General features: G+C 40.2%; 1 protein-coding gene and 1 long non-coding RNA gene across 11 annotated transcripts in view; one reads left to right on the top strand and one right to left on the bottom strand.

Annotated features, from left to right (window-relative positions):
• The window catches only part of ADGRG2 (adhesion G protein-coupled receptor G2), a 143,704-nt gene that overhangs the window by 6,858 nt on the left and 109,156 nt on the right, over positions 1-27,690 (top strand). The window lies entirely within an intron of this gene.
• Positions 1-27,690, bottom strand: part of LOC309620021 — a 601,726-nt gene that overhangs the window by 501,931 nt on the left and 72,105 nt on the right. Inside the window, exon 2 of the long non-coding RNA XR_014239379.1 lies at positions 12,761-12,917. This is a non-coding gene — a long non-coding RNA (uncharacterized lncRNA). The remainder of the gene's footprint in view (positions 1-12,760; positions 12,918-27,690) is intronic.

The following is a 27,690-nucleotide window of genomic DNA, read 5'->3' as shown; positions in this document are numbered from 1 at the left end:
AACCTCTAACAGCCTCTACCACATTTACACTAAACCCCCAGCTGCTCCCTGTAGCCTCTGAGGCCCTATATGACTTATCTCATTCTTCCCACACTTCTCCAGATACACCAGCCTTCTTGCTATTCATCCCCCAAGCCAAGCATTTTCCTGCTTCCCAGCTTTAGTATTTGTGGTGCTACCTGCCTGGAGCACCATTTCACCAGATAATCACATAACTTGTCCCTCTGTTTCATTTGGGTCTTCTCTAACCCTCATTCTAAATCAGCATTCCTCACCTACCACTATAAATGTCCACCCCCTCATCCCACTTTTGTTTTCTTGTAACACTATTATCTGCAATTATATTATTTAGTTATTCGTTCACTGATTCCATGTCCTTTTTTTCCCTGCTAGAATACAGGAGGGCAGGGACTTTGTGTATCTTGCTCACAGTTGTATTTTCAGGACCTAGAACAGTGGGACATAGTAGGTGCTCAATAAATATTTGTTGAATGGATGAATGAGTGCACCTAGAATCTAGAAGAAATCAGGCACTAATCCTAAGAGAAATTCAAATTCAGTTTTGGTGTGGAAATTTCTTTAGGTTAAGCATAGAGTATATTTTATTTTTGTTTTTAGTTTATTTATTTTTAGAGTATATTTTAATGTAAGTCATTAATCAACAGACATCTGGTATCCACTACATTTCTGACTCTGATAATAATAATGATAACTAACAGCTAATATTTATTGGACAGGCAGTGCTCAATTTACGTATATTAACTCATTTAACCCTCCCATCCTCTTGGGGCAGGTACTATTATTATCATTTTACAGAGGAGGAAACTGAAGCACGGAGAGGTTAAATACTTTGTCCAAGGTCATACAAATGGTAAGCAGTAGATCCAGGGTTTGAACACAGACCATCTGATTTCAGAGCCTGTGTTTTGTTTTTGTTTTTTTATTGAAATATAGCTGATTTACAATATCATATTAGTTTCAGGTATATAACATAGCGATTCAGTATTTTTACAGATTATGCTCCCTTAAAAGTTATTACAAGGTAATGGCTATAATTCCCTGTGCTATACACTACATCCTTGTTGCTTATCTATTTTATACGTAGTAGTTTGTATCTTTTAATCCCATACCCCTAGCTTGCCCCTCCCTCTTCCCTCTCCCCAGTTGTAACCACTAGTTTGTTTTCTATATCTGTGAGTCTTTTCTGTTTTGCTATATACATTCATTTGTATTATTTTTTAGATTCCACATATAAGTGATATCATACCGTATTTGTCTTTCTCTGTCTGACTTATTTCACTGTCCATCAACAGATGAATAGATAAAGAAGTGGTGTGTGTGTATGCGCGCGCACACACACACACACACACACACACACACACACACACACACACACAGGAATATTACTCAGTCATGAAAAAGAATAAAACTGCCATTTGCAGCAATGTGGATGGACCTAGAGCCTGTGTTCTCAACCACAGTGCTCATAGGAACAAGGAGCATACACAATTCCTGATCTTTATAAACATGTAATGTTATGGTTAGAAGTAAAACAATAACTTTCAGTGTTGATAAGGAGACCAACATTTGGTAAACAGTTCAGTTGAATTAGTAGGATGGCTCTTACAAGCCTGATCCAGATTCTTGGGTCATCTGCCTACCACTGCTGTTGTCGTCTTCTTGTCCTGGTATGGGTATCATTTGGGGGTCAGCAGGCCTTTCTATATATCAGTCCAATGCAAAGGCCCTTCTTAAGTGGGAAATATGAATTCAAGAGTCAATTCCCTTCAGTTTCTCTGCATATGAGCTAGTTAATAGTACCTGATAAGGGTCCTTTTATCTAGGTTGGAGACAGTCCTTTAAATGATGCCTTTTCCAGTATGCATAACCTGGTTGCAGGTCACGGGGCATCTGATCTTCATCCAAAGATAGATTGCTGTGATAAGCTTCAGAAACAAACTTCGAGTGTTCTTTTAATAATTCAATTAAACTTTCCAATAATATAACGTAACAACAAGGAGCTATCTGGGAAGTGAGTCTTAAACAGTAAATACAGACCTCAATTAACAAACCTAGAATTTAACACTCACTGAAACAATCTTTTTCTCTCTAAAATTACCCTTATTTCTACCAAATATAGCCAAATTAAGACTGATTGGTTTGCAGAATAAGTCTGGTTAATTGACCAAATAGGCTCTTTTAAATTGGCTGTGCTGGAACTTTTCATAAGGAATCTCAGGTCGAACTTTTAAAAGGCCTCTCCAGGCTGGGAAATCCATGGCAAGGGCTAGCCAGATTCCACCTGTGATATGTGTAGATTTGGGTGAATTCCTCTCTTCCTGAGGTCCACCAAGCATCTTGAGATTCTTGTACATGTCAGGAGGTGACCTTCCTTATTCACCTGATAAGGCTTCTGGGAACCTAAGAGTTTCCAATTTCTGGAGGGATTTGGTAGGGAGAAAATATAAATGTTTCGATTCCGCTTACAAAGGTATAGTTTACCAAGTTGCTGTAAGCCATAATTACCCTGAGGGGAAAGGCTTCCTTATATCTGGAAAACACAGATTAAAAGCCAGTAATATTTCAGACAAAAACCGTGCAAATTATAATCATATTCACCAGTTCACTCAGTCCAATGTAACGAATCCTTTTTGTAACGAATCCAGTTTTATGAAGCCATCAGGTTTTCCTTTAGGATTCTTTAAATTTCTTACCTTGTTCAGCAGTATGGTCTGAAAGTTATTAGAAACCTGTACTTGTCAAAAAGTCCTTTCTATGAATCTTGAAGATGAAACATTTTTGCAAAAGGATCAGAGTAAAACAGTAACTGTCTATGAATGACAAAAAAAACTTAAAAAGGCGTGGTTAAACACATGATTACAACGCCATTGACAAAGAAACTTGATTACTGCTGTGACATACAACATTTAAGATGATAACTAGAATTATGACTGATACCATTTTACTAGGATGTATTCAAATTTTAGGAATTCCATATAATTTCTAGTATATCTATATTAATAACATTTACCCATACAATATAACTTAAGTTTTATCCCTCATTTGACAATGCTTCCTATGTAATTTAACATACCAAGCAAGCCTAATTAGTTTAATATTTCTCTTTGATATGCCTTAGGGGCTCTTTGGAAAACTCAAAGTTAGCTAGAGGTCAACGGACTTTAATTAGAATTTGATCTTTGGGAAGTTTGTCAAAAATATTGAAAAGTTTCAAAACACTTGGTCAAACACATAGGTCACTGGGAAACAATACTTGTTCACTTAACCAAAGTGACAATAAAAGATTTCAAAAGCAAATACAGAATGTAACAACAAATTACTTAAAAGGTAAAGAAAATTTACAATCTGATATCAAAAGCAGCTCAGTAGTCCAAAAAGCTTTGTTTTCTTAACAGAGGGAAAACCAAACTCCAGTCTTGTACCAGCTTACTGTTAATAACAAAATCAATTTACTTAATTAAATTCAACCTAATCTTAGCCAACCCTGACCATGCACAAAACACTTTTCTCAGGGTTCCTTTTTTACAAACCTTCCACAACTTTCTGTATCCGTATTAATTTGTCCCTTATTTTCTTTCTCATCCAGAAACAATTAGCTCTAGGACAAAATTACCACTTTTTTCCCTTAGCAAAATGTATTTCTATTCCTCATACCTTCTTTTACTGAAAACACACATCCTACTTTCCTTGCATACTGAAAAATTTCCCTTATTATTTCTAGTAGCTCTAATTACATATATATTAAAAAATTTTTTTTAATTTTGATTTTTATTCATTGTGAACTTTTTTTCTTATAAATTTATTTATTTTATTTTTGGCTGCTTTGGGTCTTCGTTGCTGCGCACAGGCTTTTCTCTAGTTGTGGCGAGCGGGGGCTACTCTTTGTTGCGGTGCGCGGGCTTCTCATTGTGGTGGCTTCTCTTGTTGTGGAGCACAGGCTCTAGGCGCGTGGGCTCTAGAGCACGGGCTCAGTAGTTGTGGTGCACGGGCTTAGTTGCTCCACGGCATGTGGGATCTTCCCTGGCCAGGGCTCGAACCCGTGTCCCCTGCATTGGCAGGTGGATTCTTAACCACTGAGCCACCAGGGAAGCCCCTATTAAAATTTTTAACCCTTAAAAACCTTCATCTCTAGTGAAAACCAAGAAACAAGCAATTGTGAACATATTCTACAACTTCTAGAAGCATACATTTTCTCATAGCTTAATTTCTTTCCTCAATGTGGTACAAAACGTGTGTCTAATAAACCCAAACATCTTTAGTTTTTCTCTCTTAAGAAGACAAAAATAGGTCAACTTTGAGTTGTTTAGCAATTAATTATTTGAGAATGACCTATATATATCCAATAAACTTCTGTCATTTAGCTTAATTTAGCAAAACTCTAAAACTTCAAGTTACCAAAAATCTGGAGAGAGTATTTTTGACTCGACATTCCTAAAACATAATTATTCCTAAAGAGTTCAGCAAAAAACTTTTATCTCATTTACCTCTATTTTATTCACTTGTTCTCAACAACTATGTTTAAATTACCCATGAAAACATTATGAGACATTAGACCAAGTCAGCCAATCATCCCAAGCTGTTTTTCTTGTTGATACATTTTGCAGGAGAAGTAATTTGAACTTATTTGGCTTTCAGTAAACCTAGGTATGATAAAAGTATTATACTTAATATTGATGATTCAAAAGACATGTCTCTATTAATTAAACTAACAAGCTTAAACTAACTTAAATCCAGATATTAATTTAATACTAAATATCTCCCAGGTCACGTGAACCTGAAGTTCATTTGGGCTAGTTTCTTTTATATTTCTGAGAATTTATATAAGTGCTTAATTTCCTTAAGTTAATTTCCTTTAAGTTAATTAAATAGAGTTTAAGTTAACTTAAATAGAGCTCATTTACAAATTAATTTGATATTACCACCCAAAGGTAAAGACACGTATTTATAATGCACACAATGACATACATGCATCCAGACAGACAGAGATATCATAGCTTCATTTTAAAATTTAGTCGTGAATCAGGTATTACAATGAAAAAGTCGCTAGTTTATAAATAACAGTTGGAACAAGTTAAGTTTAAAAGGCCTCTTTTCCCTTTTTCCCCCTCAGTCTCAGGAATTGGAGATGGTCTAGAAAAGACAGGAGTTCCTAAGAGCCCTGGTCAAACATTTACATCTCAAGGTACAGGGAAAGAAAAGCCAAGTTCCTCCTAGAAGGACTTGTTCCCTTAGAGTCAGAATTCTGAAAAGATGTTTTGCCAAGCCAGCAAAACCAGTTTTGCATTGTCAAATGAGCCCCGTCTTGGGCATTTTTCTTGAGAATCTAAAGAATACTGTGGCCATGCAGTGTTACAAAAAAATATCATTTTGGCTTTAGTCATGGAACCATAACTAAAAGGAGTCCAGTTTTGTAGGATGCATCCTAAAGGACTATTTTTAGGAGCTGAACTTTTGTTTCCCATGTCTGCTAATTAAAATAGTGCACCTTCTTTAACAGAAATACCGCCCCCCCCCCACAACACACACACACACAAGACAGAAACCAAACCAATTCCAAAAGGTTTAAAGCCAAACCAATTGCAAAAGCAACCTTTGGCTCTTACTGTGATCAAACCCAACCCTTTCCTCAATACCCAGCAATGGACCTAGGAGGGCACCAGTATACAAGGATAAAAGTTTTCATCCTGCACCGTCATGCTGGTTGCTTACCAATAGATGTCTTCCAATCCAAAAGCCGTTCCTTTACTGCAAGCCTAGAATATTGCCCAGGGTTGCTAACACTCGATCGACAAGGGAATTCCCCAGCTGGATCCCCAGGTCAAAGGGGTCTGGGCAGCTACTGGATCCACAAAGGGAAAGCCTCGCACTGGCAGAGGGCCAGCAGACCACGGGCAATAACCTCAGAGGAACCTGAGAGGTCCCTTCATGGTTGCCAAATTGTAATCGAGCAAGGTGCTCTTGTGTACGTGGCACAGAAACCCTGACATCGAGTGTTTGCAGCAAAGTAAGGATTTATTGCAGGACACCAAGCAAGGGAAGGGGAGACAAACCTCAAACCTGCCCCCACTTGATCTTTGAGTTAGGTGTTTTTTTAAAGGAGGAAGAACAAAGAGGATGGGATTAATCATCGTCTTGTGACATTTCTGTGGAATTTCTTAATCATAGTTTTGGAAGTCAGGATGTCTCTGGTTTATGATTTTCTTGCCGGGTGGTCCATGGCTCGGGGGCCTGTTACCTCAGCTTACCCTGCAGAAACAACCTGAGTTTGTACATTAATGGTGATGTCTATAATAGCAATTTTAGTACATTAATGATGTTATTAATGACAGCAGTTTTAGTCATCTAACTCTGGTTGATTAGTGTTCAGTTAGCACAGGATTGAGGTCAAAAGGGATAAGAAAGGGAATAAAGTTTTGGATAGAGAGATTAATCATAAACTCACTAAGGGAATTTGGTTTTAGGGGGACTTGGTTTCTTTCGTTTCCTTAGCATAAGTGGTTCTCAACTAGGGATGATTTTGCCCCCCTGGGGACACTTGGCAATGTCTGGACATTTTTGGTTGTCATGACTGGCAGGGGTAGGGGTGCTACTGGCATCTAGTGGGCAGAGGCAAGGGACATTGCTAAATATCCTGTAATGCACAGGAAACACCTCCCCACCTCCCTTACTCCTCAACAAATAATTATCTGGCCCAAATATCCGTCATGCTGAGGTTGAGAAGCCCTGCCTTAGCACAGTAGTTCTGCAAGCTGGCTGCCCATTCAAATGACTTGGGGAGTTTTTAGAATGAATGCCGATGCCAGGTCCAGGTCCTGACCTTAATAAATCGCAAATGGACCTTCAGCATTGCCCGGCAATCCTAGCACACTTGCGTAGTGTGTTTGTCTTTCTATTTTCCAAAACAGCTATTTTACACCTTCTTTTATTTCCTCTGTCCTCCTACTTCAGTTGCTGACTCTGGCTCATTAGACAGGAACCTCCTCATATTCTCACCACCCAGACTCCCAGCATGCCCACATTTGTGCAAATACTGGTGCTCCCACTATTACTGTGACTCAAACACCCCACTGTTACTGTGAAACTGACTGAAACATCCCCAGTGTGTCAAAGACAGGCTTCTTTGCTGGGCGCTGGACTTCTCATCCTCCTTGCCTTCTCAAAGACATGTTCTTTTTTTCCTTTTTTTCATTTTTTAAAAAAACTTCTTGTTTTGGAAAGAATTTCAAACTTTACAAATAAGTTGCAAAAATAAAAATATTACAGAGAACATCCGTATACCCTTTAACCAGATTCATCTGTTGTTAACATTTGACCCCATTTGCTTCATCCTTTGCACTCTTGCTCACACACATAATTTTTTTCCTGAACCATTTGAGGGTAAGTTACATGCATCATGGCCTTTACTCCTAAGTACTTCAGTATGGATTTTCTAAGAATAAGAATATTCTCTTACATAATTACAGTACTGTTGTCAACTTCAGTAAATTTAATATTGGTACAGTATTGTTTCTAATCTGCCATTTGTATTCCAATTTTGAAAATAAACCCGATAACATCCTATACAGCATTTTTTTTTTTTTTTTTTTTTTTTATAAATTTATTTATTTATTTTTGGCTGTGTTGGGTCTTCGTTTCCGTGCGAGGGCTTCCCCTAGTTGCGGCGAGCGGGGGCCACTCTTCATCGCGGTGCGCGGGCCTCCCACTATCGCGGCCTCTCCTGTTGGGGAGCACAGGCTCCAGACGCACAGGCTCAGCAGCCGTGGCTCACGGGCCCAGCCGCTCCGCGGCATGTGGGATCCTCCCAGACCAGGGCTCGAACCCGCGTCCCCTGCATTGGCAGGCAGACTCTCAACCACTGCGCCACCAGGGAAGCCCTATACAGCATTTTTTTCTCCTAGTTCGGAGTCTGGTCTAGGGTTGTTCAGGCATTTAGTTATCATGTTTCTTAGCCTCTTTTAGTCTGTAACATTTCCACAGCCTTTCTCTGTCTTTTATGACATTGGCTTTGTGGAAGAGGAAAAATCATTTTTCCTCTACCCTTTTAGGTTCCTGGCTGAGACCTCCCTGTAATAAAAAGACATTAATTGGAGAAAAACAAACAGTTTAATAACATGGATACATGGGAGATACTGAGTAACTCTCTAAAATGGCCCAAGCCACCACCTTAAATACCATTTCCAGCTAAAGATAAAAGATGTTGGCTTGGGGGAGGCCAGTTATAGAGTACCAGGCAAAGCACAGTAAACAAGGGTCAGGTTGTAAGGGTCAGGTTGTTATGCGCATTGGTAAAGAGTTTCTAGAGATTCAGAGTCATCCTTCTCTCTGTTATATAATAGCAAGGAAGATTTCCATTGTAAATTTAAATGTCTCTTACAAAAGGGTAACTTCTACTGGGTTTTCAGAGCTTCTCCTGTATCTGCTGTTTCTTAAAAATAATCAGCCTAAAATAATCAATATGCCAAAGAGGCATATTTTGGGGTGTCATATTCTGCTCCCCTTTAGTGTTTAGGATGAAAACAGACCACTTCCCTCTCCTTTTTTAAAATGCTTTTTGTTTATTTATTTATTTATTTATTTATTTATATATTTTTTTGGCTGTGTTGGGTCTTCGTTTCTGTGCGAGGGCTTTCTCTAGTTGCGGCAAGTGGGGGTCACTTCATCGCGGTGCACGGGCCTCTCACTATCGTGGCCTCTCTTTTTGCGGAGCACAGGCTCCAGACACGCAGGCTCAGTCGTTGTGGCTCACGGGCCCAGTTGCTCCGTGGCATGTGGGATCTTCCCAGGCCAGGGCTCGAACCCGTGTCCCCTGTATTGGCAGGCAGACTCTCAACCACTGCGCCACCAGAGAAGCCCCCCTCTCCTTTTTTAATACAACATTCCTCATTTTCGGTTTGTCTGATGTTTCTCATGATTAGATACAGGTTATGCATTTGGGGCCAGAATACTGCATAGGTGATGTTGTGTCCTTCTCAGGGTATCACATCTGGGGGCCCACAATGTCCAGATGCCCATCTCTTCCTCGTTGGCAGTGAGTGTTAACTGTTGATCACCTGGTCAAGGTGTTGTCTAATTTCTCCACTGAGTAGTTATTGGGTTTTACCTTCCTACCCAGCAATCTGTGGGAAGACACAAGCAGCCTGCTCCTCATCAGTATTTCCCTCTACATTTAGCATCCAGTGATGATTTTTGTCTGATCCAATCTTTAATATGGTAGTTGAAATTAATGACTTTCCAACTCTGGTATTCCCTCCACATTTACCAGTTGGTCCTCAGCAAGAGTCCCTCCTTCTCCCCATTTATTTATTTTTTCACAATTTTATTTTTTAATTTGTATTTTATTTTATTTTTTTGACGAACATGTTAACTTTTTTTTTTTTTATACAGCAGGTCCTTATTAGTCATCAATTTTATACACATCAGTGTATACATGTCAATCCCAAGCACCCAATTCATCACACCACCATCCCCACCCCCCCGGCCACTTTCCCCCCTTGGTGTCCATACGTTTGTTCTCTACATCTGTGTCTCTATTTCTGCCCTGCAAACAGGTTCATCTGTACCATTTTTCTAGGTTCCACATATATGCGTTAATATACGATATTTGTTTTTCTCTTTCTGACTTACTTCACTCTGTATGACAGTCTCTGGATCCATCCACGTCTCTACAAATGACCCAATTTCGTTCCTTTGTATGGCTGAGTAATATTCCATTGTATTCCATTGTACCACATCTTCTTTATCCATTCATCTGTCGATGGGCATTTAGGTTGCTTCCATGACCTGGCTATTGTAAATAGTGCTGCAGTGAACATTGGGGTGCATGTGTCTTTTTTGAATTATGGTTTTCTCTGGGTATATACCAGTAGTGGGATTGCTGGATCATATGGTAATTCTATTTTTAGTTTTTTAAGGAACCTCCATACTGTTCTCCATAGTGGCTGTATCAATTTAATTTTATATTTTTATTGAAGTATAGTTGATTTACAATGTTTAAGTTTCAGGTGTACAGCACAGTGATTCAGTCATATATATATATGTGTGTGTGTATATATATATATACATATATATATATATATTTTTTCCTCTTCAGATTCTTTTCCCCCCTAGGTTATTACAAAGTATTGAGTATAGTTCCTTGTGCTATACAGCAGGTCCTTGTTGGTTATCTACCATTTATTTATTTAATCATGTATTTCTTATTATTTAGTATGGACTCATAAATTCCTGTTTTTTCTGTGGTTTGTAATTCATTTCTGTACTTAATTATTTTGGTGCTCAAGTTGTGAAGGACTTAATTCTTTTTTTTTTTTTTAAATTTTTTTAAAGCTTCTTTATTTTGGAATAATTATAGACTCACAGGAAGTTGCAAAAATAGTACAGTGTCCTATATACTGTTCAGCCAGTTTCCGCCAATGATGACATCTTACATAGCTATAGTACAATATCGAAAATGTTAATGGTTGAGTTTTGACTAATTTTTTTAACCTGCATTCATGTGTGTATGTGATTCAATGCAATTTAACCCCATGTATAGGTTTGTGTAACCACAGTCAAGACACAAACCATTCCATCATCACAGAAGAACTCCTTCATGCCGTGACTATGCATCTGTACCTGCCCCTCACCATACCCTTTGTGGTTTTTTTGTTTTGTTTTGTTTTTGTTTATGCTTCTTACTTTTGTAATAGTGGCTTGTGCCATACAGAGTTTTATTTATCCAAAACAATTTTAGTAAATATTGAGATTTTTGTCTCAGAAGGCATTCCTCACATTGATATCATAAAAAAACTGCCTTTTGGTTTCTTCTAGCACTTTTATGCTTTCATTTTTATATTTAAATATTTGACCCCTATGGAATTTATTCTTTTTTTTTTCACACACACACACTGTATTTTATTTTCACAAGAGATAAATAAACTGACACCAAACATTGTAAAATAGATGAGCAAAACAAAAGCAACAGTGATTGCAATTACCAAACACGAAACACACTCATACTATGTCATAATATTGACATTCAATCCAGTAATCCTCCACTGTAACAGCTCCTTTACTTTGCAGTGAAAATTGATTTGTATATTTTTTGCCTGAGTCCTTGTGGGATTTTTTTTTTTTTTATTCAAACAGACTGTCACAAAAATTATAATCATCCTCATCAGTTCACTCAGTCCCATGTAATTAATTTTTTTTTATCTTGATCTTTTGTTGGCACTTTTATGAATCCATCAGTTTTCCATTAGAGTTCTGATAATGCTTATTCATTCAGTTCAGCAGTATAGTCAGTTACCAGAAACCTGTACTTGTCAGAGTCTTTTCCATGAATTCCTTGAAGATGAAACCCTTTTATAGGAACATTTTTGCAAAAGCATCAGAGTACACCCAGAACTGTCTGTAAATGACAAAAGACTTAAAACTGACCACAGTTAAAGATTTGATGAAAGTTCATAATAATGCAATTGACAAGGAAATTTAGTTATTTCTGAGATGTACATTTTAAAGTAATAACTAGAATTATGACTTATAACATTATACCAGAACCTATAAGATTTTTAGAAATTTCATGTAATGTCTGAAACATTTATATTAACATATTTCCATATAAATAACCCAATGAAAGTTTAGTATTAGTTTTGTTTGTTTTTTTAATACTGCAGGTTCTTATTAGTCTCAATTTTATACACATCAGTGTATACATGTCAATCCCAATCGCCCAATTCAGCACACCACCATCCCCACCCCACCGCAGTTTTCCCCCCTTGGTGTCCATATGTCTGTTCTCTACATCTGTGTCTCAACTTCTGCCCTGCAAACCGGCTCATCTGTACCATTTTTCTAGGTTCCACGTACATGCGTTAATATACGATATTTGTTTTTCTCTTTCTGACTTACTTCACTCTGTATGACAGTCTCTAGATCCATCCACGTCTCAACAAATGACTCAATTTCGTTCCTTTTTATGGCTGAGTAATAGTCCATTGTATATATGTACCACAACTTCTTTATCCATTCGTCTGTCGATGGGCATTTAGGTTGCTTCCATGACCTGGCTATTGTAAATAGTGCTGCAATGAACATTGGGGTGCATGTGTCTTTTTGAATTATGATTTTCTCTGGGTATATGCCCAGAAATTCTGTTTCCCTCTTTCTTTCCTGCTTTGCCAAACTTCCCTCTCTCTTTTCTGTATCATTCTCATCAGCTTACAGTCATGCTCTAATATGTATCAACAATATCTTCATTGGCTCCGCATCCCCTCCAGTTGCCCTCACATTTCTAGTCACCCCTTCTCAGAGGAACCTCTTAAAAGACTGCACATACTTTATTGCCCCACGTTCTTCACTTGTCTAGTCTAATCAGGGTCCTGTCCTGAGTGAGGCTGTCCTTGGCAGTCCTCGATGAACTCCATGTTGCCAAATTCAGCAGCTGTCCCTTCTCTGAATTATCGTGCTTGACTTTGCAGCAGCATTTGACACAGTCATTTGCTCCTTCTTTGAACACTCTTCTTGTGGCTTCCATTATCCTACACTCTCCTGGTTTTTCTACTCTTGCTGGTAACTTATTCTAAGTCTGCATTTCTGCCCCCCCTCCTCTGCTCAACCTACAAAGATTGGTGTCCCTCCTAGGCACTGGGACTCAATTCTTTTCTCTTTTCATGTTCTCTCCTGTTATGACCCATCCAGTCTGTGGCTTTACATTCCATCTAGATGCCAGTACCTGCAGCCATGACCTTTCCCACCCCACAAGATTTATTAATTCATTCTTTTTTTTTTTTTTTTAAACATCTTTATTGAAGTATAATTGCCTTACAATGGTGTGTTAGCTTCTGCTTTATAACAAAGTTAATCAGTTATACATATACAATATGTTCCCATATCTCTTCCCTCTTGCATCTCCCTCCCTCCCACCCTCCCCATCCCACCCCTCTAGGTGGTCACAAAGCACCGAGCTGATCTCCCTGTGCTATGCGGCTGCTTCCCACTAGCTATCTATTTTACATTTGGTAGTGTATATATGTCCATGACACTCTCTCATCCTGTCACATCTCACCCCAGCCCCTCCCCATATCCTCAAGTCCATTCTCTAGTAGGTCTGTGTCTTTATTCCCGTCTTGCCACTAGGTTCTTCATGGCCTTTTTTTTTTTTTTTTTCCTTAGTTTCCGTATATATGTGTTAGCATACTGTATTTGTTTTTCTCTTTCTGACTTACTTCACTCTGTATGACAGACTCTAACTCCATCCACCTCATTACAAATACCTCCATTTCATTTCTTTTTATGGCTGAGAAATATTCCATTGTATATATGTGCCACATCTTCTTTATCCATTCATCCGATGATGGACACTTAGGTTGCTTCCATGTCCTGGCTATTGTAAATAGAGCTGCAATGAACATTTTGGTACATGACTCTTTTTGAACTATGGTTTTCTCAGGGTATATGCCCAGTAGTGGGATTGCTGGATCGTATGGTAGTTCTATTTGTAGTTTTTTAAGGAACCTCCATACTGTTCTCCATAGTGGCTGTATCAATTTACATTCCCACCAACAGTGCAAGAGAGTTCCCTTTCCTCCACACCCTCTCCAGCATTTATTGTTTCTAGATTTTTTGATGATGGCCATTCTGACCGGTGTGAGATGATATCTCATTGTAGTTTTGATTTGCATTTCTCTAATGATTAATGATGTTGAGCATTCTTTCATGTGTCTGTAGGCCATCTGTATATCTTCTTTGGAGAAATGTCTATTTAGGTCTTCTGCCCATTTTTGGATTGGGTTGTTCGTTTTTTTGTTATTGAGCTTAATTCATTCTTTTTAAAAAAAATTTTATTGAAGTATAGTTGATTTACAATGTTGTCTTAATATCTGCTGTACAGCAAAGTGACTCAGTTATACATATATATATATATTCTTTTTCATATTCTTTTCCATTATGGTTTATCACAGGATATTGAATAGAGTTCCCTGTGCTATACAGTAGGAACTAATTCATTCTTTTAAAAGATTTGTATGTACTCCCTACCCTCCTGCCAAGCTTTATTGAGGTATAATTGACAAGTAGGAATCATATATAAATAAGGTATACAATTTGATGCTTTGATATATGTATATAGTGTGAAATGACCACCACACTCAAACTAACTAACATATCCATCACTTCACAGTTACCTTTGTGTGTGTGTTTGTGCGTGTGTGGTGAGAACACTTAGGATATACCCTTATAGCAAACTTCAAGTATGCAATAACTGTATTAACTGTAGTCACCATGCTGTATATTAGGTCTCCAGAACTCACTTGTCCCCACCGATTTTAAGAAGTAAACCTCAGGGGACTTACCTGATGGTCCAGTGGTTAAGACTCCACGCTTCCAATGCAGGGGGCCTGGGTTCGATTCCTGGTCAGGGAACTAGATCCCGCATGTTGCAACTAAGGGCCCACATGCTGCAACTAAAAGAGCCCTCATGTCGCAACTAAAGACCCTTCATGCCGCACCTAATATATCTCTCATGCTGCAACTAAAAAGATCCTGCATGCTGCAACTAAGACCCGGCGCGGCCAAATAAATAAATGAATAAATATTTTTTTTTAAAAAAAAGAGGTAAACTCCAGCCTCCTTTGCATGGCATTCACACTGCACTACCATTGCTAGGTTAAAATGTAGAATTGATCTTATTGTGTAGTGGGAATTGTCTCAAAAATATCTTTGAGATCTTTATACTGCCTCAGAAATTTCATTGAGAAACACTAGAAAACAATGTTGATAAATTGACCAATTCTAAGAATGTTGAAAGTTTTCGGGGAAACTTGAAACATTAAAAGGCTCAGAAATGAGAGTTACAGAAATGAAAAGTGGAAGAAAGCACAGGAGGATCGTGTTTTTAAACATTTTGTTCTTTTTAAATATTAAAATTCAAAAATCTTGAAACAAAAAAAAGACTTACTAATCCACATGGATCTCTAATAGGCATCTCAAATTCAGTATTTCCAAAGCAAAATCTTGATTCCCTGCCACCTCCCACACCAAACCTGATTCTCTCCCCATGAGACCCATCTCAGTGTATGTTACCACCGTCCATCCAGTTGTTCAAGCTCCAAGCCTACAAGTTTCCTGCCCCACATCCAACCCATCAACAAATCTTGTCACTTTGGCTTCCAGAGTGTATTCCAGGTGTTCCAACCTCTCTACCTCGACTCCTCGACCATTCTTCCCTCTGCCACTATCTCTTTCTTGGATGGTTGTAGTGGCCTCCTATGATCCACTTCGTGCACAGCGGCTGGAACATCTTTTTAGAAGCATTAACTGGATGATGTCACTCCCCTGCTGGATTATGGTGTTCTGCCATGTTCTGACCCCTGCTCTCCCCTGTTTCAGACCACACTTCCTCCTGTTGATTCTTCCAGCACATCAAGCTCCTCTTGGTCTTTTGTACTAACTGTTCTCCCTGGAATGTTCTCTCTGCCCCTCCCCCCATCTTTCAATGGCTGGCTTTTCATCATTCATATCTCAGTTTAAGTATCACCTCTGATTCCTCAATCCAAAAGAGCCACCAAGTCACTCACTACATCATTCTCACCTTACTGTCATTCTTAACACTGCACTTATCATTATATTAGCTTTCTTGTTTATTTATTTGTACATTTATTGTTCCCCTCTCCTCTTCCTCCCCCCACGTTAGAATGTGAGCAGGGCCCACACTTTATCCCTAGTGCCTAGAATAGTATTTGGTATACAGTAGGTATTCAGTTAGATCAATGAATGAATGAATGAATGATATATTTAAACTGCCTAACATGATCTCCAGCACATGAAAGACACTCAGTAAATGTTCTCTTTCTCCAGAAACTCGTGTTTCTGGGGCTAAGTCTAGAAGCTTCTGGTGAGAACAGTGATCTGATAAACAAATTCATATTTATGTGTTAGGATCCTAATTATTAGAGTTTCCGGACAAAAGGGAATTACATTTTACCAAGAAAATTAAAAAAAAAAAAACCAGTGATAAAATTCCAGGGATCACCAGTGTCACATTTTTTAGTGGGAGACTTTCCTGGCCCTAACTGTAAGATCGGTTCTCAGATTTTTAAAAAACTTTGACATGTTTACCTTGGGATTTAGACATGTAAAGTTTCTAAACCCTCCAGATATTTACAAATTGAATATATGGGGTAAGAAGGAGAAAGATTGGGAGGATGTATGCTGAAGTGGTTTCCCTTTTAGACATTATTTGAAGATTAGCTGTGGTTTTTTGGTAAACGCTTATAGTGGATTCTATTATAGTATTGAAGCTTCCAGGAACAATCAGTACAAATGAGCTCAACTAGTGATTTTGTTTTCCAGATAATTAAATTTTTGACAGAATGCATCACATGTTTCGGGGTATTTGGAGAAACCATTACCCTTGACCCAGTAGGATTTATTTTTAAAAATTGGATTAAATGCTTATTGTATTCATAGTTCATATGTGAGTAAAGAGGTGTGTACCATTATTCACTCTCCTGGTATTTATCACCTATGCATCATTATTAGTCATTTTTTTTCTAGCAACCATTTTTAGTGAAACTAGGCAAGTGTGGCAAGCAGCATTTCATGGATATATTTAGAGTCTTACTCTTTTTGACTCCTCTGTGAAAGTGGATTAAGTGTGTATACATATGTTTTTTAAATTAAACTTTTTGCTGAAGTACACATTATATGCATTGTAAATATACAGTTCAGTGAATTTTCACGAACTTCACACACCCCTGTCACCAGCCCCCAGATCAAGAATCAGAACATGAGCAGCTCCCAAAAGCCGCCTTCATGTCTCCTTCTGGTCACCACCCCCCCCCCCCCCCCCCACCAAAAGTAACTACTATTCTGATTCTAATGTCATAGAGTGATTTTGCCTGTCCTTGAATTTCGTATATATGGTACTGAAACTGTATAACTCAGATGGGGGCTTGAACCCATGTGCCAGGACTCGAACCCAGCCAAAACCCAGATTGGGACTTGAACCCACAGTCTTTTCATTGAGATCACACACCTGGTCTCAGGACTTACGAAGCTGAGGTTCTTTATGTCTCATCGCAGAAAGAATTCAGTGAGAGGCAAAGTGATAGGTAAGAAATGGATTTATTTAGAGAGATACACATTCCATAGACAGAATGTGGTCCGTCTCAAAAGGCGAGAACGACCTTGGGAGAAACACATTCCACAGACAGTGTGGGCCATCTCAGAAGGCGAGAGACCCCAAAATATGGGGTGGTTATTTTTTATGGGTTGGGTAATTTCATAGGCTAATGAGTGGGAGGATTACTCCAGCTATTTCAGGGAAGGGGCAGAGATTTCCAGGAATTGGGCCACCACCCACTTTTGGCTTTTTATGGTTGGCCTCAGAACTGTCATGGTGCTTGTGGGTGTGTCATTTAGCTAATGCATTACAATGAGCGTACACTGAGGCTCAAGGTCTACTGGAAGTAGAATCTTCTGCCATCTTGGACCTAGTTGGTTCTAACCAGTTTTTGTCATGTCCTATGGCTATGTCAATTCTTTTAAAAGGTTGTGCCCTGCCCCCTTCCCTCCTGTTTCAGTACCACACAGGATATCTGACTTCTTTTGCTCATTATTGTTCAGGAGATTCATCCGTATTGTTGTGTTGTGTGTTGCAGTTGCTGAATAGTATTTCATTATATGAGTGTACCACAATTTATCCTTTCTACTGTTTTTGTTTTAAATATATTTATTTATTTATTTATTTTTGGCTGCGTCGGGTCTTCATTGCTGTGCACGGGCTTTCTCTGGTTGCGGTGAGCGGGGGCTACTCTTTGTTGCGGTGCACAGGCTTCTCACTGTGGTGGCTTCTCTTGTTGCGGAGCATGGGCTCTAGGCACGCGGGCTTCAGTAGTTGTGACACGCGGGCTCAGTAGTTGTGGCTCGCGGGCTCTAGAGCACAGGCTCAGTAGTTGTGGCGCACGGGCTTAGTTGCTTTGCGGCATGTGGGATCTTCCCAGACCAGGGCTCGAACCTGTGTCCCCTGCATTGGCAGGCGGATTCTTAACCACTGTGCCACCAGGGAAGTCCTATCCTTTCTACTCCTGATGGGCCTTTGGTTTGTTTCTAGTTTTTGGCTTTTATGAATAGTGTTGTGAGGATCACCCTTGTACATATCTTTTGATAAACACATGTGTGTATTACTACTCGGTAAATGCTGTATTCCCTCTACCCTTCTAGGTTTTTGGCTGAGACATCCCTGTAATAAAAAGACAGATTAACAGGAGAAAAACAAACAAGTTTAGTAACATATATACCTCCTGTATACATAGGAGAGACCCACGAAAACTGAGTAACTCCCCAAAATGGCCCAAGCCCCACCACCTTCAACACCATCTTCAGCTAAAGACAAAAGGAGATTTTGGGGGGCGGTGGTGGAGGAGGCCAGTTATAGGAATTATCAGGAAAAATACAGTAAACAAGGGTAAGGTTATTATGCAGATTTAAGTCCATGCCTTCTCCATTGACAAGAGTTTCTAGAGATTTAGAGTCACCCTTCTCTTCCTGGTACAGAAAGGGAGATACCCTTTAAGTGGAGATTTCCCTTATAAATGTAAATGTCTCTTACAAAAGGGTAACTTCTACTCGGTTTTCAGAGCTTCTCCTTCGTTTGCTGTTTCTTAAAAATAATCAGCCTCAAGATAATTCTTATGCCAAAGAGACATTTTGGGGTGTCATATTGTGCTCCCCTTCAATACCTAAAAGAATGCTTCAGATATATTTCTACTCATTTTCATGGTTGTCAGTTATTTTCTTCTCTGAATGCAATTAGGATTAGTAACCACCTCTGTATAAACTTACATATCTGTATCCATATACAGTGTTGAGGCTTTTTATTCATAACTTGAATTGTTTTAGCATTAGTTGTTTTTCTACTTTAATTTTTTTCTAAGAATGTTTCTATGTTCATTTATTACTTTACCAGCTACCTATATCAAAATGTCATTTTTAAGTATCTCAAGAATTTTGACTTTTTCTTTTCCTGTGAGACACACACACACACACACACACACACACACACACACACGTAATTATTTTGAAATGAAAAACACTCCTGGAACTGTCAAATGTATTTTGCAGATATTGAGGCAAAGGTTTACCCACCTGAATAGTCTTGGAATGGTACAGGCTTATTAAGCACTGATTCCTAATTTTGCCAAGGGGGGAAAAAGGGAAGAACAAAGTGAATGAAAGTGGTTTTGAAAAACTAAAGTATGCTTTATTTTGTTGTGATTACACCCAGGTCCACAGGTTGACATTATTATCTCCCTTTGTCCCAAATTGCATTAACTTATTCCATTCAGCAAATCTGAAGTTAACTCGACAAACTGAACAGAGCAAATATAGCCTGAAATCGAGCAAATACCTTCCATTTGATTTTGGCAGGAGTCACAGCCGCTGAATGTACTCTTCTTGTAGAGAACATTTAGCGAATACTATTATCTATGGCACTGCTTTTCAGATGTACAGATCCGTCAGCTGGGGATCTTGTTGAAATGCAGATGCGGATTCTGGGGTTCTGGGATGGGGCTGGAGATGCCTGCTTTTTGGGGGACCACACTTTGAATAGCGAGGCTTTAGAGCACAGCCAGGTTTACGTGAGACCTTGGTCCGTTGCCCATGCAGGGGTGATAAACATCCCTGCCCCAGTGCCTCTCGGGTGGGCCTCCCAGTGCGGGCTGAAGAGCCAGGTGTGTGCATTCGCCGTTAGAGCCGCAAAAGCCCAGTGCTCTTTGGACGTTTCTTTAAATCTCAAGTAGCAACTCCTTTCAATCTCCCCTCACCTAGTCTCTCCTCAAACATTCCGAACACCTGAAGAAAAACGACTGCGCTCCTGAAAAGCACGCCAAACCAACATACAGAGACACCCACACCCCCACCCCCGCCCATACGGGTGCGCGCACACTTAATCCCAGGTACTGACCTGGAGGAAGGAGTGGGGCAGGGCAGGCACGAAGCCGCCCTCTTCTCTCCTGGCTTCAGTGCTTTAGACTTCCTCATTCATTCCACAGAGGCTGGGCGTCCGTTTCAACATCCCGGTGCCGAGCACTGCGGTACACACCAGCCCCCTTCCAGCCACTAGCTGTGCACTTCTCTGCCCGCCCACGTGGCAGCCTGGAGGGCTGGGGAATTAACAATCCCCAGCCCACCCCGGGAGCAGCCCTCAGCCAGCGCCTGATGAAAGCTGGTAGATAAAGAGTCCAGCTCTTTGCCCATGAGCAGGACCACTGACACGGATGGGCGGTCTGCGCTGCCTCCCAGAGCTCCCCAGGACTGAGACTCAGCTGCCCCCAGTGGTAACTGGCTTGATGACGCACCTGTATTAGCTGCCTTCCTGCCTCCGTCTCACTTCCCCCGTTCTCCTGTGTCCTGGGATCACATCCTAAATAAATTGCTTGCTCTCGAATCTTTGCCTCAGAGTTAACCTTCTGGAGGAACCCAAACTATGGCAAGGCTCTTGGAGGCCAACATTCAGGAAGTACTTTTGTTCGTTTTAATAAAACCCCATTACAAGAAAACACGGGAGCCCCTTGGGTTTGTCCTGTCTAGTTATTTTGTTGGCATGACACCAACCATTCAGATGGCTGGACATAAGCCCGATCATGGAGAGCGTGCTTCTGTGTTCCTGGACTGTCAACAGAGTTGATATCTGGGGTCCCTAGCAGAGCTGATTCTTGTCTTTCTGACTTCTGACCAGGGGCATGTATCTCTGAGTTCTGCCTCAGAGCCCTGAGCACATCCTGCGGCCCCTGCAACCCTCATCCTGGCTGCATCCTACTTCCATGCTCCTTTCCGTAGGCCTCCTTCCCTGGGGTTCTCTGTTGTGAGTTCTCTGCCCAGCCCTTTGGGACAAGGAGTCCTTTCTTGGACCTTCAGTTTACTGCATGGAGGCTCCTGAGTTTAAGTTTCAGGACGTACCACCCCTGTTCTCCAAGCTTTGCACCAATGATCAGTGCTTCTCGTAGCCGTGTCTTTAGCTTGTCCCCCTCCTCCTGCCTTCTTCCCCAGACTGGAAATGGATCCAAACCTTGGCATAATTTAAACTTCTGAGTGCATTTTAGAACTGCCTGTACCCAAATGGGGGATCTTAGCCCTTCTATATGTTCAGAAGTGTGCCTTTTCCCCTCAAGACCTTGTATGCAGCACTCCCCTTTCTGTGGTTCCTTGTATGATGGGAACCCCCACCAGGCAGGGACATTTGGGAGGGTAGCCGGACCTGGCATTCTAGAATGGATTGCTCACAATCTTGCTGTACCCCTGCCAGGGTGCATTGCCCATGGGCTGAACACCCATGTCTTTGTTTGGGCCTCTTGGGGTTCCCGATTAGAGACCCTTGTTCCTTTGGATTTGGTATTTTAAGAGTACACACTACATCAGTAGGACTGTCTTTAATGTAAACATCCATGAAAACATCAAGGATGGATGGCTAGGTGACTGCTTCCCTGTGACTTTGGGCTCTCTTCCTGCCTTGTAGACTGCCACCTTCTTGCTGTGTTCTCAAATGGTGGAGAGAGAGAGAGAGAGAGAGAGAGAGAGAGGGAGAGAGAGGGAGAGAGAGGGAGGGAGGGAGGGAGGGAGGGAATCTTTCTCTTCTTATAAGGCTGCAACCCTATTAGATTAGGGTCCCACCCTTATGACCTCATTTAACCTTAATTATCACCTAGAGACCCTGTCTCCAGATACAGTCATGCTGGAGGTTAAGGTTTCAACATATTAATTTGTGGGGGGAGGGACACAGTCCAGTCCATAGCAATAACTATGCCCAGCTTCCCCTCCAACCCCTCCATTCATCTAGCTGAATCCTGAAATTCCACAATTTGAGATTCATTTCTTTGGTTTAAAGAGTTGTTAAAATGTAAATGGGCACAGAATTTGGTTGATGTGTCTTGATATGAGGTCGGCTCCTGAGAGCAGGTAGGGTTCAAAAAGTAGGAGGCCACTGGGTACCTACAAGTTGGGAATGGGCCCCATCTAGAGGAGAGAAAGGGTACTAAAAAGAAAGTCGGTTTTCTCTGAGCAGTGTCTTTTTGTTAACTTTGCCAAGGCCTGTTCAAGTCCTAAGAATTATTTTATCAGTTCCTGCAAAATAACCCTTAAGATCAAAGAACTGAGTACTTAATGTTGCTTTCTTGGATCTATGAACAATTTGAAAGACATTGCCTTTTATTTTTATTTATTTATTTATAAATTTATTTTTTATTTATATTATTTATTTTCAGCTGCGTTGGGTCTTCGTTGCTGCTTGCGGGCTTCCTCTAATTGCGGGGAGTGGGGGCTACTCTTCGTTGCGGTGCACAGGCTTCTCATTGCTGTGGCTTCTCTTGTTGTGGAGCACCGGCTCTAGGCGTGTGGGCTTCAGTAGTTGTGGCACACGGGCTCAGTAGTTATGGCTCGTGGGCTCTAGAGCGCAGGCTCAGTAGTTGTGGCCCACGGGCTTAGTTGCTCTGCAGCATGTGGCATCTTCCCGGAGCAAGGCTCGAACCCGTGTCCCCTGCATTGGCAGGCAGATTCTTAACCACTGCGCCACCAGGGAAGTCCGACATTGCCTCTTTTTTTTTTTTTTTATAATTTATTTATTTATTTTTGGCTGTGTTGGGTCTTCGTTTCTGTGCGAGGGCTTTCTCTAGTTGTGGCGAGCGGGGGGCCACTCTTCATCGCAGTGCACGGGCCTCTCACTATCGCGGCCTCTCTTGTTGCGGAGCACAGGCTCCAGACGTGCAGGCTCAGTAGTTGTGGCCGACATTGCCTCTTAAAGAGCGTGTCTTAGACTTCCCTGGTGGCGCAATGGTTAAGAATCTGCCTGCCAATGCAGGGGACACGGGTTCGAGCCCTCATTGGGGAAGATCCCATATGCCGCAGAGCAACTAAGCCCGTGCACCACAACTACGGAGCCTGCGCTCTAGAGCTTGTGAACCACAACTACAGAGCCTGCGTGCCACAACTACTGAAGCCAGCATGCCTAGAGCCGGTGCTCCACAACAAGAGAAGCCACTGCAATGAGAAGCCCGCGCACCGCAATGAAGAGTAGCCCCTGCTCGCCGCAACTAGAGAAAGCCTGCGCGCAGCAACGAAGACCCAATGCAGCCAAAAATAAATAAATAATAAATAAATTTAAAAAGTAATGATAAAGAGGGAGGCTTATTGACTCTCTGCAAAGGGAGAAGTAGAAGTACAACTTCTCATTGGTTTATCCAGCCTTCTGGCAACACTTTTTATTAGCCAACAAATTATGTGTAATGACAACAGCTGTTTGTAGTCAAGATTCTTATGTGTCGTTGGAGCCTAAAGTACTTTTTGAATCATCAAAGATTAAGTTATGTATGGGATAATTTTCATATTAACTGTGATATTGATAAAGTCTTGGTTACTGCTTGTTACTGAATGGTAATCCTTTATCAACCAGGATATTTCCATTTTAGTACTTCATCCTTCTCCCACGCTAACATCAAAATGGTACCTGAGGTAAAGTGAGCCCTTCTCGTGGCTTCTTATCGCTGGGATCGGCTGCTTGTGGATAATTAGCTCAGCTTATCAGAACACTGTGTATGAGTCGGGCATATGGCTTTGACCCCATGTGGTCTTTGCTCCTAGGGGGACCCATAGAGGGTGGGTCAGTGCTGTTTCAGTTCTGTTAAGGAAAGTGCATGGAATTCCATCTCCTTTGGACCTACTCCATCAATGGTGTCATCTAGAAGTCTTTAACCCTGGCCGTACATTAGCTTTAAAAAAATGCACAGAGGTAAGCACTGTCCTGAAACTGGTGTTCATTTTCTCATATATTTGTTTATACTTATATATGAATATGTCCCTAAGCAAGAGAAAATGCTACTTGCATGCTTTTGAACTTTATATGATTGGTATCTTTTTTACCCTCATATTATTCTGCAACTTTAATTTTCAGTATCTTTTTTTTGTGAGATGTGTCCTCGTTGCCACATGTAGCTCTAGCTCATTTCTTTTTCTTTGCTCTGTAATAGTCCGTTGTGTAAATATATAATCTATTTGTACATTCTTCTATTGATGGTCATTTAAATTGCTTCAGATATTCTAACTAAAAATGAAGCTGCTATGAACAGCCTTGAACATGTTTCCTTGTGCTAATATATAAATATTTCTGTAGGGATTATTTTCAGGAATGGAAGTACTGGGTGGTAGGGTATGTGGCTCTTCTACTGTACTAGTTGTTGCCAGATTACTTTCCTAAGCAACCGTGTAAGAGACTTCCTGTTGCTCAGCATCCTTGCCAACACTTAGCATAGTCAGACTTTTGAATATTGCTAAGATGATAGGTATGATATTTATCTCTTTTTGTTTTGATTTGCATTTCTCTCAGTACTAGTGTTCACTGACTAAGTTTCATCTTCGTGAAATTCTAGTTCAAGTTTCTTACCTATTTTTCTCTATCAGTTTATCTGTATTTTTATAAATTGATTTGTAGATGTTCTTTATATGTTCTGGATACTGATTTTTAGTGATATATGTTATAGATAATGTCTCCCAGTCTGTGGCTTATTTTTCACTTTTTATGGTGTTTTCTGATAAAGGTCTTTCAATGTAGTCAAATTTCTTCTTTTTTTCTTTTATGGTTTGCACTTTTTGTGTTCCTATCCCAAAGACATAAAGATATTCTTCTCTATTGTCTCCTAAAAGTTTTAAATGTTGGCTTTTGAAATAATTTTAGTCTAATTGGAATTGAGGGAGGAATCTGTGTGTGGATTGTTTGTCCATGTGGAAAACCAGTTGTCCCAGGATCATTTATTGAAGAGTTGATCCTTGCCCTCCTTGAGCTGCATCTACCCTGGCACCTCCTTTGCTATATCAAGTGCCCATATATGTGTGAATCTGCTTCCAGGCTCTCTCAAATTTGGTTTCCTGGTATATTTTTCAAACCCTGAGTGAATACTCCACAGCCTTGATTGCTGTAACTTTCTCAAGAGTCTTGGTATCTGGTAAGTCAAGCCCTCCTTTGTTATTCTTTGTCAAATTGTCTTGGCCACTTTGTTTTACATACACATTTTGCCCTCCATATCCATTGGTTCCATATCTGACGATTCAACCAACTGCAGATTGAAAATATTTGGAAAGAAAAATTCCAAAATGTTCCCAAAAGCAAAACTTGAATTTGCTGCAAGTCGGCAACTATTTACATAGCATTTACATTGTATTAGGTAGTATATGTAATCTAAAGATGATTTGAAGTATACATCCTTTGTAGGTTATAGGCAAATACTATGCCACTTTATATAAGGGAGTTGAGCATCCTTGGATTTTGGAACCTGCGGGGGTTCCTGGAACCAATCCCCCATGGATACCAAGGGACGACTATACACCTTAGAGTTACCATCAAGTTCCATAAAGAACCTCATTAAGATTTTGAGTGAAATTACCTTGAATTTGTAGCATTATATATTTTTTTCCAAATTACTTTGATATAGATTATCTCATTTGTGTCTTGCAACAACTTGAGAGGTAGGTTAATATTACCCCTATTTCTCAGATGAGGAAACATATTAGAGAAATTAAATGCCTTGCCCACAGCTCACAAAGCTAGTCCATTGCAGAGCCTGGTCTTTTGTTTTTTTTAATATCCCTCTCCTCTTTTTTTTGTTAAGAAATAATTCACGTGGGGCTTCCCTGGTGGCGCAGTGGTTGGGAGTCCGCCTGCCAATGCAGGGGACACGGGTTCGTGCCCCGGTCCGGGAAGATCCCACATGCCGCGGAGCGGCTGGGCCCGTGAGTCACAACTACTGAGCCTGCGCGTCTGGAGCCTGTGCTCCGCAACGGGAGGGGCCGCGATAGTGAGAGGCCCGTGCACCGCAATGAAGAGTGGCCCCCACTTGCCGCAACTGGAGAAAGCCCTTGCACAGAAACGAAGACCCAACACAGCCATAAATAAATAAATAAATTAAAAAAAAAAAAAGAAATAATTCACGTACCATAAAATTCACCCTTTTAAAGTGTACAATTCAGTGGTTTTTAGTATATTCACAAAGTTGTATAAACATCACCACCGTCTAATTCCAGAACATTTTCATCACCTGAAAGAGAAGCCCTGCACTCATTAGCGGTCACTGCCCATTTTCCCCTCCTCCCCACAGACTCTGGCAGCCACCCATCTACTTTCTGTCTCTATGGATTTGCCTGTTCTGGAGATTTCATATAAATGGAATCATGCAGTATTTGGCCTTCTGTGTCTGGCTTCTTTCACTTAGCCTCATGTTTTCAAATCTTCCATGTCATGAATCGGAACTTCATACCTTTTTCTTCCCCTTCTTCATTTTTTCTTGGGTTCATTTCCTTTCTTCATTTTCATGTTCTTTCCTTTTTCATTCTATTCCTTTTCCTTCATTTCTTCAGTTCTTTAGCCAAGTCTTTTGACTCCAAATCCAGTGCTCTTTTTACAGTTACCATGTTAAATCAATCAGTAAGTGGAAATTTATTTCTTTAAGAAGTTAAGGATGAAATGAAATGATTACGCATGAGCCTAACAACGAAGTTCTTCAGCCTCACTCCTTGCTGGCATGCGTTAGGTGCTCAAACATTGAGCTGACTGCACCAGAATAGAGGATTCAGCATCAGAATTCTTTAGAAGAATCTTGCCAATGTTGTTTATGCTAAGCCAAACTTTTGCTAAGCATTGTGCCTGGGAAATGGAATATTATTTAGGTTGTGAGCTGTGCATTAGATTTGCATACTTGCTTTTGTAGAAGAGTAGTTGTATTTTCTTCCAGCAAACATCAGGTTGTTCAGTTGATTGTGTTACATAGATCTTGATTTGAAAAACTTAACATAAAGCACTGTATATAAAGAACCCTTCTCTCTTTAAAAATGTACTTATTCAGTTAATCAATATTTTGATGTTAACCTTAACTATGAGCTTGAGTTGAACTATGAAGAAAAATCAGAAAGAATGACACTACAATTTGCCAAGCCCTGAACTAAACTAGGGACAAATATGTATGTTTCCCTGCAAAGTCTGCTGAATTAATTCCTTACCACTCCCCAGACCACTCCCAGTGAACAAACTGAACCCACATTTGGCAGGGTAGTGGAAGAGGAGAGATTAAACATGCACACACACTCACACACACACTCATACACACTCATAATTAGTTGATCTGCAGCAAACCTCAAGCTATCCTCTTAACTAAACTTAAATCAAGCCAATAATTCATTTAGATTTTAACCAGCTCTTTTGAAAATTGTTTTATAAGGCTTTAGTTCTTCCAGATGTTCACAACCCACAAAATTGGTTTTGGAAATAATCCTTTTTCCCTTTGCCTACAAGGAACTGCAAAGTTGAGTGTGAGTTCATTTGCAGTAGTTTTTCTTTCCGTAGGTTTCCAGATATCACTCTTTTTCTGTTTCCTTTTTTAACTTGCCATGGATTTGCCCTTCTTCCCCAATAGTATGTCCAACTCCTTCAAAATCTTTCCATTCATTCATCCATGTACTCTTTCAACAAGTATTTCTAAAGTTCCTACTATGTGCCAGGCAACCTTCTAGTCACTGGGGACTCAACAGTGAACCCAAAGGACAAAACCTCAGCCTTCAACAAAGCTTATTTTCTAGTGGGCAAAGCAGATAATAAGTAAATAAAATACACATTATGTTAGATGGTGATTAGTGCTATCTGTAGAGGAAAAT

This window comes from Balaenoptera borealis, assembly GCF_965194805.1.
Source record: "Balaenoptera borealis genome assembly, chromosome: X".
In the NCBI taxonomy this organism is placed as follows: domain Eukaryota; kingdom Metazoa; phylum Chordata; class Mammalia; order Artiodactyla; family Balaenopteridae; genus Balaenoptera; species Balaenoptera borealis.
Note: the sequence above shows the minus strand (reverse complement) of the source record. Positions and strands in the feature narration are given on the sequence as shown.